We start from the raw sequence: 17,026 nt of genomic DNA, 5'->3' as shown, positions 1-17,026 counted from the left end.
CACTATATCTAAAACATGATTTTGACCACATCGCTTCAATCTACAAAAATGATATGTTGCATAACAATTTACATTCAGGTCACTAGTTACATATAAGTTGGAGTGGCTATTCCTTTTGGCAACTTTTCATTAACAACGACAATACAACTATTTCTGAACTGGCATGTTGAAAGTATAGCTTTACTTACTTTCACATTCCTTTTCTTCACATTCCATCTTGTCTTCTTCACAATGACTGAAAACGTGACAACAACCAATATTAAACTACGGACGACATAACATATCAAACAAAACCTCTTTCATAGTACATAAAATCATCTCCAAGTTAATCTTTATTCGTATGTGTCTACAAATTACAGGACCATTAGGTCATAATCATTTTTCATCATATCTACTCTTCCACTTACCACGACTACCTACACATAAAATATATCATATATCATCTAGAACAAAATAAAAGAGGTGATTTTCTTTCCAGTCATACGGACTAAAACTTAGATACACTTTTTCAGTATCCAGAGTGAGGATGTTCAAAGTATACTTGCCACTCTCCACACTGCAGATGTAGCACCAGATCACCAGTCAGCGTATCGCCCAGTTTAAATGGTGCCCCATTATCTAACACACCGATTGGGTCACCGTCACCTGGTTTCTCTACATTTGGGTCTTCATCGGCCTTATCCAACACTAATTCAATACTGGCCATATCCGCAACACATTCCTTAACTGGCACTTTAATTGGGAAACCGATACTTAAATTTTAGCAATAACATAAGTATAGTTTTCTGAAAATATACTTTGTAAATCATTGCAATGTATATTTTATCATATATCTATCCTAGTATTTGAATCGCTTTGCTATTTCATAATCAGTCTATCTTTCCATTGTTCAACCTTTGTGTCCGTCTGTCTGTCGATCTTAATTCTATCACAATTGACCCTATGCTCTGTTTTTATAGGTAACGAGAATGTGCACTGTACATGCTGATTAGTAAATCGCACGTTATATATATGTGAACATAATTAGTAATAAATCAATCAATGTTTTAGGAATGCAACATATATCTGGGTCTGAATACAGACTATTTACCAGTTTAACATGTAGTCTTCACACCTTGTTAAAATAAATAAATAAATAAATAATGGTTTTGTTTTCGTAATATTTTATCAATAATTTAATAAAATCGAAGACATCAAGGAATCGCATAAGCAAAGAGTAAATACAGCTTAACTTTCGAACTTGAAATGAAATGGGTGCAACAAATATAATTCTTCAAACTTACATTTACATGACCCAGGGGTACAGTGTACATTACCATCATCACACGTGCTGTAAGTTGAAGATATGTTATGATATTAATAAATCTTGTATGTCTTTTAAGTACTGAAGCTAACATGATCTGATATCTCATTTGTACACTACATTAAATCACCAGTGTTATCATATTCTTCATAATGTAGTGTGTTCTAACTTTTGACATATCTGGTGTTATTCGGACACCAGATCCCGTTTGGATCAGCAAATTTACAATAATCATTGACTCACCAATTTCCACATTCTAGAAGAAGTACGTCATCCTGAAGTAACTCATCGCCAGGATAAACTGCTTCGCCATCCTCTAGGTAACCGATTGGCTCACCCTTTTTCGGTTTTCCAACTTTAGACTCTTTATCAGCTAGTTTGTTGATATTACGGATGATCGACATATCGGCGACACACTTTGGCAAACTTGTTGGTAGGGCTACGAGAAATGTCCAGTCAAAATCATTTTACACTTTAAATGGTACAATACAGTTTGATAGCGGCAGTTAGGTAGCCTTTGGTAATTACAAGGGGCAAGAAAATTAGTTGGGTCATATGTTACAAATGGTGGGAAGGGTCATAATTTAGAAACAGTAATTAATTTTACACAATAATTTACAGTGAAGTCCTAGATACATAGTCCTACTTCTATTCCTTTTTGCAACCTTTTTATCAATACGACAAACACAACTATTTCTGAACTGGCCTATTGAAAATATAGCTAAACTTACTTTCACATTCCTTTTCTTCACATTCCATCTTGTCTTCTTCACAATGGCTGAAAACGTGACAACAACCACTTTTAAACTACGTACGACTTAACATATCAAACAAAACCCCTTTCTCCAAGTTAATCTTTATTCGTATGTGTCTACAAATTACAGGACCATTAGGTCATAATCATTTTTTACCATATCTACTCTTCCACTTACCACGACTACCTACACATAAAATATATCATATATCATCTAGAACAAAATAAAAGAGGTGGCTTTCTTTCCAGTCATACGGACTAAAGCTTAGATACACTTTTTCAGTACCCAGAGTGAGGATGGTCAAAGTATACTTGCCACTCTCCACACTGTAGATGTAGCACCAGATCACCAGTCAGCGTATCGCCCAGTTTAAATGGTGCCCCATTATCTAACACACCGATTGGATCACCGTCACCTGGTTTCTCTACATTTGGGTCTTCATCGGCCTTATCCAACACTAATTCAATACTGGCCATATCCGCAACACATTCCTTAACTGGCACGGTCGTTGGCAGTGCTGTAACCAAATCCAAATTAAATTACTAAGGTGACATAGCAGTAAGGAATATTTTCTGCAATTGATTTACTGATCTTACATTATTTTCAAGTCAAAATAGTGTTATATGGTTATGAAAGCTGTATAATGATGTGTAAACAAAATTATCACAACTTTCAGTCACTCAAAGATTTCACTATATCTAAAACATGATTTTGACCACATCGCTTCAATCTACAAAAATGATATGTTGCATAACAATTTACATTCAGGTCACTAGTTACATATAAGTTGGAGTGGCTATTCCTTTTGGCAACTTTTCATTAACAACGACAATACAACTATTTCTGAACTGGCATGTTGAAAGTATAGCTTTACTTACTTTCACATTCCTTTTCTTCACATTCCATCTTGTCTTCTTCACAATGACTGAAAACGTGACAACAACCAATATTAAACTACGTACGACATAACATATCAAACAAAACCCCTTTCATAGTACATAAAATCATCTCCAAGTTAATCTTTATTCGTATGTGTCTACAAATTACAGGACCATTAGGTCATAATCATTTTTCATCATATCTACTCTTCCACTTACCACGACTACCTACACATAAAATATATCATGTATCATCTAGAACAAAATAAAAGAGGTGGTTTTCTTTCCAGTAATACGGACTAAAACTTAGATACACTTTTTCAGTATCCAGAGTGAGGATGTTCAAAGTATACTTGCCACTCTCCACACTGCAGATGTAGCACCAGATCACCAGTCAGCGTATCGCCCAGTTTAAATGGTGCCCCATTATCTAACACACCGATTGGGTCACCGTCACCTGGTTTCTCTACATTTGGGTCTTCATCGGCCTTATCCAACACTAATTCAATACTGGCCATATCCGCAACACATTCCTTAACTGGCACTTTAATTGGGAAACCGATACTTAAATTTTAGCAATAACATAAGTATAGTTTTCTGAAAATATACTTTGTAAATCATTGCAATGTATATTTTATCATATATCTATCCTAGTATTTGAATCGCTTTGCTATTTCATAATCAGTCTATCTTTCCATTGTTCAACCTTTGTGTCCGTCTGTCTGTCGATCTTAATTCTATCACAATTGACCCTATGCTCTGTTTTTATAGGTAACGAGAATGTGCACTGTACATGCTGATTAGTAAATCGCACGTTATATATATGTGAACATAATTAGTAATAAATCAATCAATGTTTCAGGAATGCAACATATATCTGGGTCTGAATACAGACTATTTACCAGTTTAACATGTAGTCTTCACACCTTGTTAAAATAAATAAATAAATAAATAATGGTTTTGTTTTCGTAATATTTTATCAATAATTTAATAAAATCGAAGACATTAAGGAATCGCATAAGCAAAGAGTAAATACAGCTTAACTTTCGAACTTGAAATGAAATGGGTGCAACAAAAATAATTCTTCAAACTTACATTTACATGACCCAGGGGTACAGTGTACATTACCATCATCACACGTGCTGTAAGTTGAAGATATGTTATGATATTCATAAATCTTGTATGTCTTTTAAGTACTGAAGCTAACATGGTCTGATATCTCATTTGTACACTACATTATATTAAATCACCAGTGTTATCATATTCTTCATAATGTAGTGTGTTCTAACTTTTGACATATCTGGTGTTATTCGGACACCAGATCCCGTTTGGATCAGCAAATTTACAATAATCATTGACTCACCAATTTCCACATTCTAGAAGAAGTACGTCATCCTGAAGTAACTCATCGCCAGGATAAACTGCTTCGCCATCCTCTAGGTAACCGATTGGCTCACCCTTTTTCGGTTTTCCAACCTTAGACTCTTTATCAGCTAGTTTGTTGATATTACGGATGATCGACATATCGGCGACACACTTTGGCAAACTTGTTGGTAGGGCTACGAGAAATGTCCAGTCAAAATCATTTTACACTTTAAATGGTACAATACAGTTTGATAGCGGCAGTTAGGTAGCCTTTGGTAATTACAAGGGGCAAGAAAATTAGTTGGGTCATATGTTACAAATGGTGGGAAGGGTCATAATTTAGAAACAGTAATTAATTTTACACAATAATTTACAGTGAAGTCCTAGATACATAGTCCTACTTCTATTCCTTTTTGCAACTTTTTTATCAATACGACAAACACGACTATTTCTGAACTGGCCTATTGAAAATATAGCTAAACTTACTTTCACATTCCTTTTCTTCACATTCCATCTTGTCTTCTTCACAATGGCTGAAAACGTGACAACAACCAATTTTAAACTACGTACGACTTAACATATCAAACAAAACCTCTTTCTCCAAGTTAATCTTTATTCGTATGTGTCTACAAATTACAGGACCATTAGGTCATAATCATTTTTTACCATATCTACTCTTCCACTTACCACGACTACCTACACATAAAATATATCATATATCATCTAGAACAAAATAAAAGAGGTGGCTTTCTTTCCAGTCATACGGACTAAAGCTTAGATACACTTTTTCAGTACCCAGAGTGAGGATGGTCAAAGTATACTTGCCACTCTCCACACTGTAGATGTAGCACCAGATCACCAGTCAGCGTATCGCCCAGTTTAAATGGTGCCCCATTATCTAACACACCGATTGGATCACCGTCACCTGGTTTCTCTACATTTGGGTCTTCATCGGCCTTATCCAACACTAATTCAATACTGGCCATATCCGCAACACATTCCTTAACTGGCACGGTCGTTGGCAGTGCTGTAACCAAATCCAAATTAAATTACTAAGGTGACATAGCAGTAAGGAATATTTTCTGCAATTGATTTACTGATCTTACATTATTTTCAAGTCAAAATAGTGTTATATGGTTATGAAAGCTGTATAATGATGTGTAAACAAAATTATCACAACTTTCAGTCACTCAAAGATTTCACTATATCTAAAACATGATTTTGACCACATCGCTTCAATCTACAAAAATGATATGTTGCATAACAATTTACATTCAGGTCACTAGTTACATATAAGTTGGAGTGGCTATTCCTTTTGGCAACTTTTCATTAACAACGACAATACAACTATTTCTGAACTGGCATGTTGAAAGTATAGCTTTACTTACTTTCACATTCCTTTTCTTCACATTCCATCTTGTCTTCTTCACAATGACTGAAAACGTGACAACAACCAATATTAAACTACGGACGACATAACATATCAAACAAAACCTCTTTCATAGTACATAAAATCATCTCCAAGTTAATCTTTATTCGTATGTGTCTACAAATTACAGGACCATTAGGTCATAATAATTTTTCATCATATCTACTCTTCCACTTACCACGACTACCTACACATAAAATATATCATATATCATCTAGAACAAAATAAAAGAGGTGATTTTCTTTCCAGTCATACGGACTAAAACTTAGATACACTTTTTCAGTATCCAGAGTGAGGATGTTCAAAGTATACTTGCCACTCTCCACACTGCAGATGTAGCACCAGATCACCAGTCAGCGTATCGCCCAATTTAAATGGTGCCCCATTATCTAACACACCGATTGGGTCACCGTCACCTGGTTTCTCTACATTTGGGTCTTCATCGGCCTTATCCAACACTAATTCAATACTGGCCATATCCGCAACACATTCCTTAACTGGCACTTTAATTGGGAAACCGATACTTAAATTTTAGCAATAACATAAGTATAGTTTTCTGAAAATATACTTTGTCAATCATTGCAATGTATATTTTATCATATATCTATCCTAGTATTTGAATCGCTTTGCTATTTCATAATCAGTCTATCTTTCCATTGTTCAACCTTTGTGTCCGTCTGTCTGTCGATCTTAATTCTATCACAATTGACCCTATGCTCTGTTTTTATAGGTAACGAGAATGTGCACTGTACATGCTGATTAGTAAATCGCACGTTATATATATGTGAACATAATTAGTAATAAATCAATCAATGTTTCAGGAATGCAACATATATCTGGGTCTGAATACAGACTATTTACCAGTTTAACATGTAGTCTTCACACCTTGTTAAAATAAATAAATAAATAAATAATGGTTTTGTTTTCGTAATATTCTATCAATAATTTAATAAAATCGAAGACATCAAGGAATCGCATAAGCAAAGAGTAAATACAGCTTAACTTTCGAACTTGAAATGAAATGGGTGCAACAAATATAATTCTTCAAACTTACATTTACATGACCCAGGGGTACAGTGTACATTACCATCATCACACGTGCTGTAAGTTGAAGATATGTTATGATATTAATAAATCTTGTATGTCTTTTAAGTACTGAAGCTAACATGATCTGATATCTCATTTGTACACTACATTAAATCACCAGTGTTATCATATTCTTCATAATGTAGTGTGTTCTAACTTTTGACATATCTGGTGTTATTCGGACACCAGACCCCGTTTGGATCAGCAAATTTACAATAATCATTGACTCACCAATTTCCACATTCTAGAAGAAGTACGTCATCCTGAAGTAACTCATCGCCAGGATAAACTGCTTCGCCATCCTCTAGGTAACCGATTGGCTCACCCTTTTTCGGTTTTCCAACTTTAGACTCTTTATCAGCTAGTTTGTTGATATTACGGATGATCGACATATCGGCGACACACTTTGGCAAACTTGTTGGTAGGGCTACGAGAAATGTCCAGTCAAAATCATTTTACACTTTAAATGGTACAATACAGTTTGATAGCGGCAGTTAGGTAGCCTTTGGTAATTACAAGGGGCAAGAAAATTAGTTGGGTCATATGTTACAAATGGTGGGAAGGGTCATAATTTAGAAACAGTAATTAATTTTACACAATAATTTACAGTGAAGTCCTAGATACATAGTCCTACTTCTATTCCTTTTTGCAACTTTTTTATCAATACGACAAACACGACTATTTCTGAACTGGCCTATTGAAAATATAGCTAAACTTACTTTCACATTCCTTTTCTTCACATTCCATCTTGTCTTCTTCACAATGGCTGAAAACGTGACAACAACCAATTTTAAACTACGTACGACTTAACATATCAAACAAAACCTCTTTCTCCAAGTTAATCTTTATTCGTATGTGTCTACAAATTACAGGACCATTAGGTCATAATCATTTTTTACCATATCTACTCTTCCACTTACCACGACTACCTACACATAAAATATATCATATATCATCTAGAACAAAATAAAAGAGGTGGCTTTCTTTCCAGTCATACGGACTAAAGCTTAGATACACTTTTTCAGTACCCAGAGTGAGGATGGTCAAAGTATACTTGCCACTCTCCACACTGTAGATGTAGCACCAGATCACCAGTCAGCGTATCGCCCAGTTTAAATGGTGCCCCATTATCTAACACACCGATTGGATCACCGTCACCTGGTTTCTCTACATTTGGGTCTTCATCGGCCTTATCCAACACTAATTCAATACTGGCCATATCCGCAACACATTCCTTAACTGGCACGGTCGTTGGCAGTGCTGTAACCAAATCCAAATTAAATTACTAAGGTGACATAGCAGTAAGGAATATTTTCTGCAATTGATTTACTGATCTTACATTATTTTCAAGTCAAAATAGTGTTATATGGTTATGAAAGCTGTATAATGATGTGTAAACAAAATTATCACAACTTTCAGTCACTCAAAGATTTCACTATATCTAAAACATGATTTTGACCACATCGCTTCAATCTACAAAAATGATATGTTGCATAACAATTTACATTCAGGTCACTAGTTACATATAAGTTGGAGTGGCTATTCCTTTTGGCAACTTTTCATTAACAACGACAATACAACTATTTCTGAACTGGCATGTTGAAAGTATAGCTTTACTTACTTTCACATTCCTTTTCTTCACATTCCATCTTGTCTTCTTCACAATGACTGAAAACGTGACAACAATCAATATTAAACTACGGACGACATAACATATCAAACAAAACCTCTTTCATAGTACATAAAATCATCTCCAAGTTAATCTTTATTCGTATGTGTCTACAAATTACAGGACCATTAGGTCATAATCATTTTTCATCATATCTACTCTTCCACTTACCACGACTACCTACACATAAAATATATCATATATCATCTAGAACAAAATAAAAGAGGTGGTTTTCTTTCCAGTCATACGGACTAAAACTTAGATACACTTTTTCAGTATCCAGAGTGAGGATGTTCAAAGTATACTTGCCACTCTCCACACTGCAGATGTAGCACCAGATCACCAGTCAGCGTATCGCCCAGTTTAAATGGTGCCCCATTATCTAACACACCGATTGGGTCACCGTCACCTGGTTTCTCTACATTTGGGTCTTCATCGGCCTTATCCAACACTAATTCAATACTGGCCATATCCGCAACACATTCCTTAACTGGCACTTTAATTGGGAAACCGATACTTAAATTTTAGCAATAACATAAGTATAGTTTTCTGAAAATATACTTTGTAAATCATTGCAATGTATATTTTATCATATATCTATCCTAGTATTTGAATCGCTTTGCTATTTCATAATCAGTCTATCTTTCCATTGTTCAACCTTTGTGTCCGTCTGTCTGTCGATCTTAATTCTATCACAATTGACCCTATGCTCTGTTTTTATAGGTAACGAGAATGTGCACTGTACATGCTGATTAGTAAATCGCACGTTATATATATGTGAACATAATTAGTAATAAATCAATCAATGTTTCAGGAATGCAACATATATCTGGGTCTGAATACAGACTATTTACCAGTTTAACATGTAGTCTTCACACCTTGTTAAAATAAATAAATAAATAAATAATGGTTTTGTTTTCGTAATATTTTATCAATAATTTAATAAAATCGAAGACATTAAGGAATCGCATAAGCAAAGAGTAAATACAGCTTAACTTTCGAACTTGAAATGAAATGGGTGCAACAAAAATAATTCTTCAAACTTACATTTACATGACCCAGGGGTACAGTGTACATTACCATCATCACACGTGCTGTAAGTTGAAGATATGTTATGATATTCATAAATCTTGTATGTCTTTTAAGTACTGAAGCTAACATGGTCTGATATCTCATTTGTACACTACATTATATTAAATCACCAGTGTTATCATATTCTTCATAATGTAGTGTGTTCTAACTTTTGACATATCTGGTGTTATTCGGACACCAGATCCCGTTTGGATCAGCAAATTTACAATAATCATTGACTCACCAATTTCCACATTCTAGAAGAAGTACGTCATCCTGAAGTAACTCATCGCCAGGATAAACTGCTTCGCCATCCTCTAGGTAACCGATTGGCTCACCCTTTTTCGGTTTTCCAACCTTAGACTCTTTATCAGCTAGTTTGTTGATATTACGGATGATCGACATATCGGCGACACACTTTGGCAAACTTGTTGGTAGGGCTACGAGAAATGTCCAGTCAAAATCATTTTACACTTTAAATGGTACAATACAGTTTGATAGCGGCAGTTAGGTAGCCTTTGGTAATTACAAGGGGCAAGAAAATTAGTTGGGTCATATGTTACAAATGGTGGGAAGGGTCATAATTTAGAAACAGTAATTAATTTTACACAATAATTTACAGTGAAGTCCTAGATACATAGTCCTACTTCTATTCCTTTTTGCAACTTTTTTATCAATACGACAAACACGACTATTTCTGAACTGGCCTATTGAAAATATAGCTAAACTTACTTTCACATTCCTTTTCTTCACATTCCATCTTGTCTTCTTCACAATGGCTGAAAACGTGACAACAACCAATTTTAAACTACGTACGACTTAACATATCAAACAAAACCTCTTTCTCCAAGTTAATCTTTATTCGTATGTGTCTACAAATTACAGGACCATTAGGTCATAATCATTTTTTACCATATCTACTCTTCCACTTACCACGACTTCCTACACATAAAATATATCATATATCATCTAGAACAAAATAAAAGAGGTGGCTTTCTTTCCAGTCATACGGACTAAAGCTTAGATACACTTTTTCAGTACCCAGAGTGAGGATGGTCAAAGTATACTTGCCACTCTCCACACTGTAGATGTAGCACCAGATCACCAGTCAGCGTATCGCCCAGTTTAAATGGTGCCCCATTATCTAACACACCGATTGGATCACCGTCACCTGGTTTCTCTACATTTGGGTCTTCATCGGCCTTATCCAACACTAATTCAATACTGGCCATATCCGCAACACATTCCTTAACTGGCACGGTCGTTGGCAGTGCTGTAACCAAATCCAAATTAAATTACTAAGGTGACATAGCAGTAAGGAATATTTTCTGCAATTGATTTACTGATCTTACATTATTTTCAAGTCAAAATAGTGTTATATGGTTATGAAAGCTGTACAATGATGTGTAAACAAAATTATCACAACTTTCAGTCACTCAAAGATTTCACTATATCTAAAACATGATTTTGACCACATCGCTTCAATCTACAAAAATGATATGTTGCATAACAATTTACATTCAGGTCACTAGTTACATATAAGTTGGAGTGGCTATTCCTTTTGGCAACTTTTCATTAACAACGACAATACAACTATTTCTGAACTGGCATGTTGAAAGTATAGCTTTACTTACTTTCACATTCCTTTTCTTCACATTCCATCTTGTCTTCTTCACAATGACTGAAAACGTGACAACAACCAATATTAAACTACGGACGACATAACATATCAAACAAAACCTCTTTCATAGTACATAAAATCATCTCCAAGTTAATCTTTATTCGTATGTGTCTACAAATTACAGGACCATTAGGTCATAATCATTTTTCATCATATCTACTCTTCCACTTACCACGACTACCTACACATAAAATATATCATATATCATCTAGAACAAAATAAAAGAGGTGGTTTTCTTTCCAGTCATACGGACTAAAACTTAGATACACTTTTTCAGTATCCAGAGTGAGGATGTTCAAAGTATACTTGCCACTCTCCACACTGCAGATGTAGCACCAGATCACCAGTCAGCGTATCGCCCAGTTTAAATGGTGCCCCATTATCTAACACACCGATTGGGTCACCGTCACCTGGTTTCTCTACATTTGGGTCTTCATCGGCCTTATCCAACACTAATTCAATACTGGCCATATCCGCAACACATTCCTTAACTGGCACTTTAATTGGGAAACCGATACTTAAATTTTAGCAATAACATAAGTATAGTTTTCTGAAAATATACTTTGTAAATCATTGCAATGTATATTTTATCATATATCTATCCTAGTATTTGAATCGCTTTGCTATTTCATAATCAGTCTATCTTTCCATTGTTCAACCTTTGTGTCCGTCTGTCTGTCGATCTTAATTCTATCACAATTGACCCTATGCTCTGTTTTTATAGGTAACGAGAATGTGCACTGTACATACTGATTAGTAAATCGCACGTTATATATATGTGAACATAATTAGTAATAAATCAACCAATGTTTCAGGAATGCAACATATATCTGGGTCTGAATACAGACTATTTACCAGTTTAACATGTAGTCTTCACACCTTGTTAAAATAAATAAATAAATAAATAATGGTTTTGTTTTCGTAATATTTTATCAATAATTTAATAAAATCGAAGACATCAAGGATTCGCATAAGCAAAGAGTAAATACAGCTTAACTTTCGAACTTGAAATGAAATGGGTGCAACAAATATAATTCTTCAAACTTACATTTACATGACCCAGGGGTACAGTGTACATTACCATCATCACACGTGCTGTAAGTTGAAGATATGTTATGATATTAATAAATCTTGTATGTCTTTTAAGTACTGAAGCTAACATGATCTGATATCTCATTTGTACACTACATTAAATCACCAGTGTTATCATATTCTTCATAATGTAGTGTGTTCTAACTTTTGACATATCTGGTGTTATTCGGACGCCAGATCCCGTTTGGATCAGCAAATTTACAATAATCATTGACTCACCAATTTCCACATTCTAGAAGAAGTACGTCATCCTGAAGTAACTCATCGCCAGGATAAACTGCTTCGCCATCCTCTAGGTAACCGATTGGCTCACCCTTTTTCGGTTTTCCAACTTTAGACTCTTTATCAGCTAGTTTGTTGATATTACGGATGATCGACATATCGGCGACACACTTTGGCAAACTTGTTGGTAGGGCTACGAGAAATGTCCAGTCAAAATCATTTTACACTTTAAATGGTACAATACAGTTTGATAGCGGCAGTTAGGTAGCCTTTGGTAATTACAAGGGGCAAGAAAATTAGTTGGGTCATATGTTACAAATGGTGGAAGGGTCATAATTTAGAAACAGTAATTAATTTTACACAATAATTTACAGTGAAGTCCTAGATACATAGTCCTACTTCTATTCCTTTTTGCAACTTTTTTATCAATACGACAAACACGACTATTTCTGAACTGGCCTATTGAAAATATAGCTAAACTTACTTTCACATTCCTTTTCTTCACATTCCATCTTGTCTTCTTCACAATGGCTGAAAACGTGACAACAACCACTTTTAAACTACGTACGACTTAACATATCAAACAAAACCTCTTTCTCCAAGTTAATCTTTATTCGTATGTGTCTACAAATTACAGGACCATTAGGTCATAATCATTTTTTACCATATCTACTCTTCCACTTACCACGACTACCTACACATAAAATATATCATATATCATCTAGAACAAAATAAAAGAGGTGGCTTTCTTTCCAGTCATACGGACTAAAGCTTAGATACACTTTTTCAGTACCCAGAGTGAGGATGGTCAAAGTATACTTGCCACTCTCCACACTGTAGATGTAGCACCAGATCACCAGTCAGCGTATCGCCCAGTTTAAATGGTGCCCCATTATCTAACACACCGATTGGATCACCGTCACCTGGTTTCTCTACATTTGGGTCTTCATCGGCCTTATCCAACACTAATTCAATACTGGCCATATCCGCAACACATTCCTTAACTGGCACGGTCGTTGGCAGTGCTGTAACCAAATCCAAATTAAATTACTAAGGTGACATAGCAGTAAGGAATATTTTCTGCAATTGATTTACTGATCTTACATTATTTTCAAGTCAAAATAGTGTTATATGGTTATGAAAGCTGTATAATGATGTGTAAACAAAATTATCACAACTTTCAGTCACTCAAAGATTTCACTATATCTAAAACATGATTTTGACCACATCGCTTCAATCTACAAAAATGATATGTTGCATAACAATTTACATTCAGGTCACTAGTTACATATAAGTTGGAGTGGCTATTCCTTTTGGCAACTTTTCATTAACAACGACAATACAACTATTTCTGAACTGGCATGTTGAAAGTATAGCTTTACTTACTTTCACATTCCTTTTCTTCACATTCCATCTTGTCTTCTTCACAATGACTGAAAACGTGACAACAACCAATATTAAACTACGGACGACATAACATATCAAACAAAACCTCTTTCATAGTGCATAAATTCATCTCCAAGTTAATCTTTATTCGTATGTGTCTACAAATTACAGGACCATTAGGTCATAATCATTTTTCATCATATCTACTCTTCCACTTACCACGACTACCTACACATAAAATATATCATATATCATCTAGAACAAAATAAAAGAGGTGGTTTTCTTTCCAGTCATACGGACTAAAGCTTAGATACACTTTTTCAGTACCCAGAGTGAGGATGGTCAAAGTATACTTGCCACTCTCCACACTGTAGATGTAGCACCAGATCACCAGTCAGCGTATCGCCCAGTTTAAATGGTGCCCCATTATCTAACACACCGATTGGGTCACCGTCACCTGGTTTCTCTACATTTGGGTCTTCATCGGCCTTATCCAACACTAATTCAATACTGGCCATATCCGCAACACATTCCTTAACTGGCACTTTAATTGGGAAACCGATACTTAAATTTTAGCAATAACATAAGTATAGTTTTCTGAAAATATACTTTGTAAATCATTGCAATGTATATTTTATCATATATCTATCCTAGTATTTGAATCGCTTTGCTATTTCATAATCAGTCTATCTTTCCATTGTTCAACCTTTGTGTCCGTCTGTCTGTCGATCTTAATTCTATCACAATTGACCCTATGCTCTGTTTTTATAGGTAACGAGAATGTGCACTGTACATGAATTGAAGCGACTGCTATTTTTCCAAACATGGCACATTTATGACGGTATTGCAAAAGCATCGTGCAAAAAGCCACTAATCGTCGCAAACACTGGTTTTATACAAACTTTCACGTAGTTGCATTTTTTTATATACACATTCATACTTAAGGCAATCATCTTTAATTCAATTTACCTGGTTCCGCTGCGGCAATTTCAGGAAGAATTGGAGCTGTGGCTTCTGGAAAGTAACAAAACAAGATTTCGGAAGTAAGTTTGTTCGCAATTCAGCAATTCAACAGCTAATTCATATGAACTACATTACAAGTGTAAAATGCATAGTAAATGTCTACATTCATAAGAATACTTTCTCATGACGATATTATCAAATGAGAACATACCTGGGCATTCAGGAATGTCACACTGCTCTCTTTCCTTTCCCTTACCAGGACACTTGTCACGCTTACGACCTCCTTCCTTTCTGCACTTTCTTTTACGTGTAACAAAGCCTTCACCGCATGTAACTTCACACAGTGACCAAGGTGTCCAGGATGACCATTCTCCCACTGTAAAATTATTAAGTGAAGTAGGTAGGAAAGTACCACTGCCAAGTTTGGGGGTTTTGAACTTGTCACTTTAAAATATGTAGACTGCACACCGTAATGAAAACAATACATGAATAATGACATTGGTTTAATGGCATTCTTTTGAAATCGAAGACATCATGGAATCGCATAAGCAAAGGATAAATACAGCTTAACATTAGAACTTGAAATGAAATGGGTACAATAAAAATAATTCTTCAAACTTACATTTACATGACCCAGGGGTACAGTGTACATTACCATCATCACACGTGCTGTAAGTTGAAGATACGTTATGATATAAATGAATCCTGGTATGTCTTTCAAGTACTCAAGCTTACATGATCTGATGTCATTTGCATACTTCATTAAATCACCAGTGTTATCATATTCTTCATAATGTAGTGTGTTCTAACTTTTGACATATCTGGTGTTATTCAGACACCAGATCCCGTTTCGATCAGCAAATTTACAATAAGCATTGACTCACCAATTTCCACATTCTAGAAGAAGTATGTCATCCTGAAGTAATTCATCGCCAGGATAAACTGGTTTGCCATCCTCTAGGTATCCCATTGGCTCACCCTCTTTCGGTTTTCCAACTTTAGACTCTTTATCAGCTACTTTGTTGATATTACGGATGATCGACATATCGGCGACACACTTTGGCAAACTTGTTGGTAGGGCTACGAGAAATGTCCAGTCAAAATCATTTTACACTTTAAATGGTACAATACAGTTTGATAGCGGCAGTTGGGTAGCCTTCGGTAATTACAAGGGGCGAAGGAATTCGTTGAGCCATATTTCACCTTGTTGGATTTGCAAACCTTCTCTACTCACATAGAATCGAATGAGATGTTAATCTCGCGCGGGTATCGCTCTATTCCATAACATTCAGATATAGCCAGGTGTTAACCTATTATATCGTGCCTTGATAAAGAATTTTTATTCGAAACATCGGATTGCATCTATTAATTCGGACTGTCTCACTCATTCCTTATGCATTTCTACATACATACATACATACATACATACATACATACATACATACATACATATATATACATGCATGTTCTGCTTACCTTCACACTCCTTCTCTTTACAGTTAAGGTTTCCATCCTCGCAAGTACTAAAATAAATGAATAAATGTATCAGCGATAAGATATTCATTTGGTTAAAAATACATAAAGTCGTCTTTTGTAATGTACTTATAATGTTCTATTTTTTTGGTATGAATTACCTCACAAAATGTATTCATGAAACACAATAATATTACAGTAATGATGTATCTCATTCTGTCGAAAACAAAATATTTTCCACGTGTTGTGAACGTGAGACACAATTGTAGAATCAGATCTGAAATAACCCATCAATTTCAAAAAATACATCCTAACATATCGCAACAATGATGTATGTAATTGTGAAAACAATCATATGCTGTGGCTATGAGCTACAAGTCTACGCCATCTGAAATTACCTACCAGTTTCCACATCGTAGTTGTAAAACATGGTCTGAGTCCAGAACATCTCCGGGGAAAAATGGAGTTCCATCATCCAGCTCACCGATTTGGCCATCAATGGTTACAGTATCTGCATCTTGACCCAAGACGTCTGAAATCTCTTCAAGCACTGACATGTCTGCGATACATTTCTTATAAATAGGAGTAGGGAGAGGACCTGCGAAATGGTTGTAACAAATTGTCATCCAAAATAATTGTTATTAAGATTTTTA

At 35.2% G+C, this 17,026-nt stretch overlaps 1 long non-coding RNA gene across 1 annotated transcript; it reads right to left on the bottom strand.

Moving 5' to 3' along the window:
• Positions 1-15,178: 15,178 nt before the first annotated feature.
• Positions 15,179-15,838, bottom strand: LOC144433793 (uncharacterized). The gene is made up of 3 exons (XR_013480807.1): positions 15,785-15,838; positions 15,523-15,569; positions 15,179-15,276 (listed from the first exon to the last, which is right to left on the bottom strand). It is a non-coding gene; the product is annotated as an uncharacterized LOC144433793 (long non-coding RNA).
• Between the last annotated feature and the right edge of the window lie 1,188 nt (positions 15,839-17,026).

This window comes from Glandiceps talaboti, chromosome 4 (genome assembly GCF_964340395.1).
Source record: "Glandiceps talaboti chromosome 4, keGlaTala1.1, whole genome shotgun sequence".
NCBI classification, from domain to species: Eukaryota; Metazoa; Hemichordata; class Enteropneusta; family Spengelidae; genus Glandiceps; species Glandiceps talaboti.
Note: the sequence above shows the minus strand (reverse complement) of the source record. Positions and strands in the feature narration are given on the sequence as shown.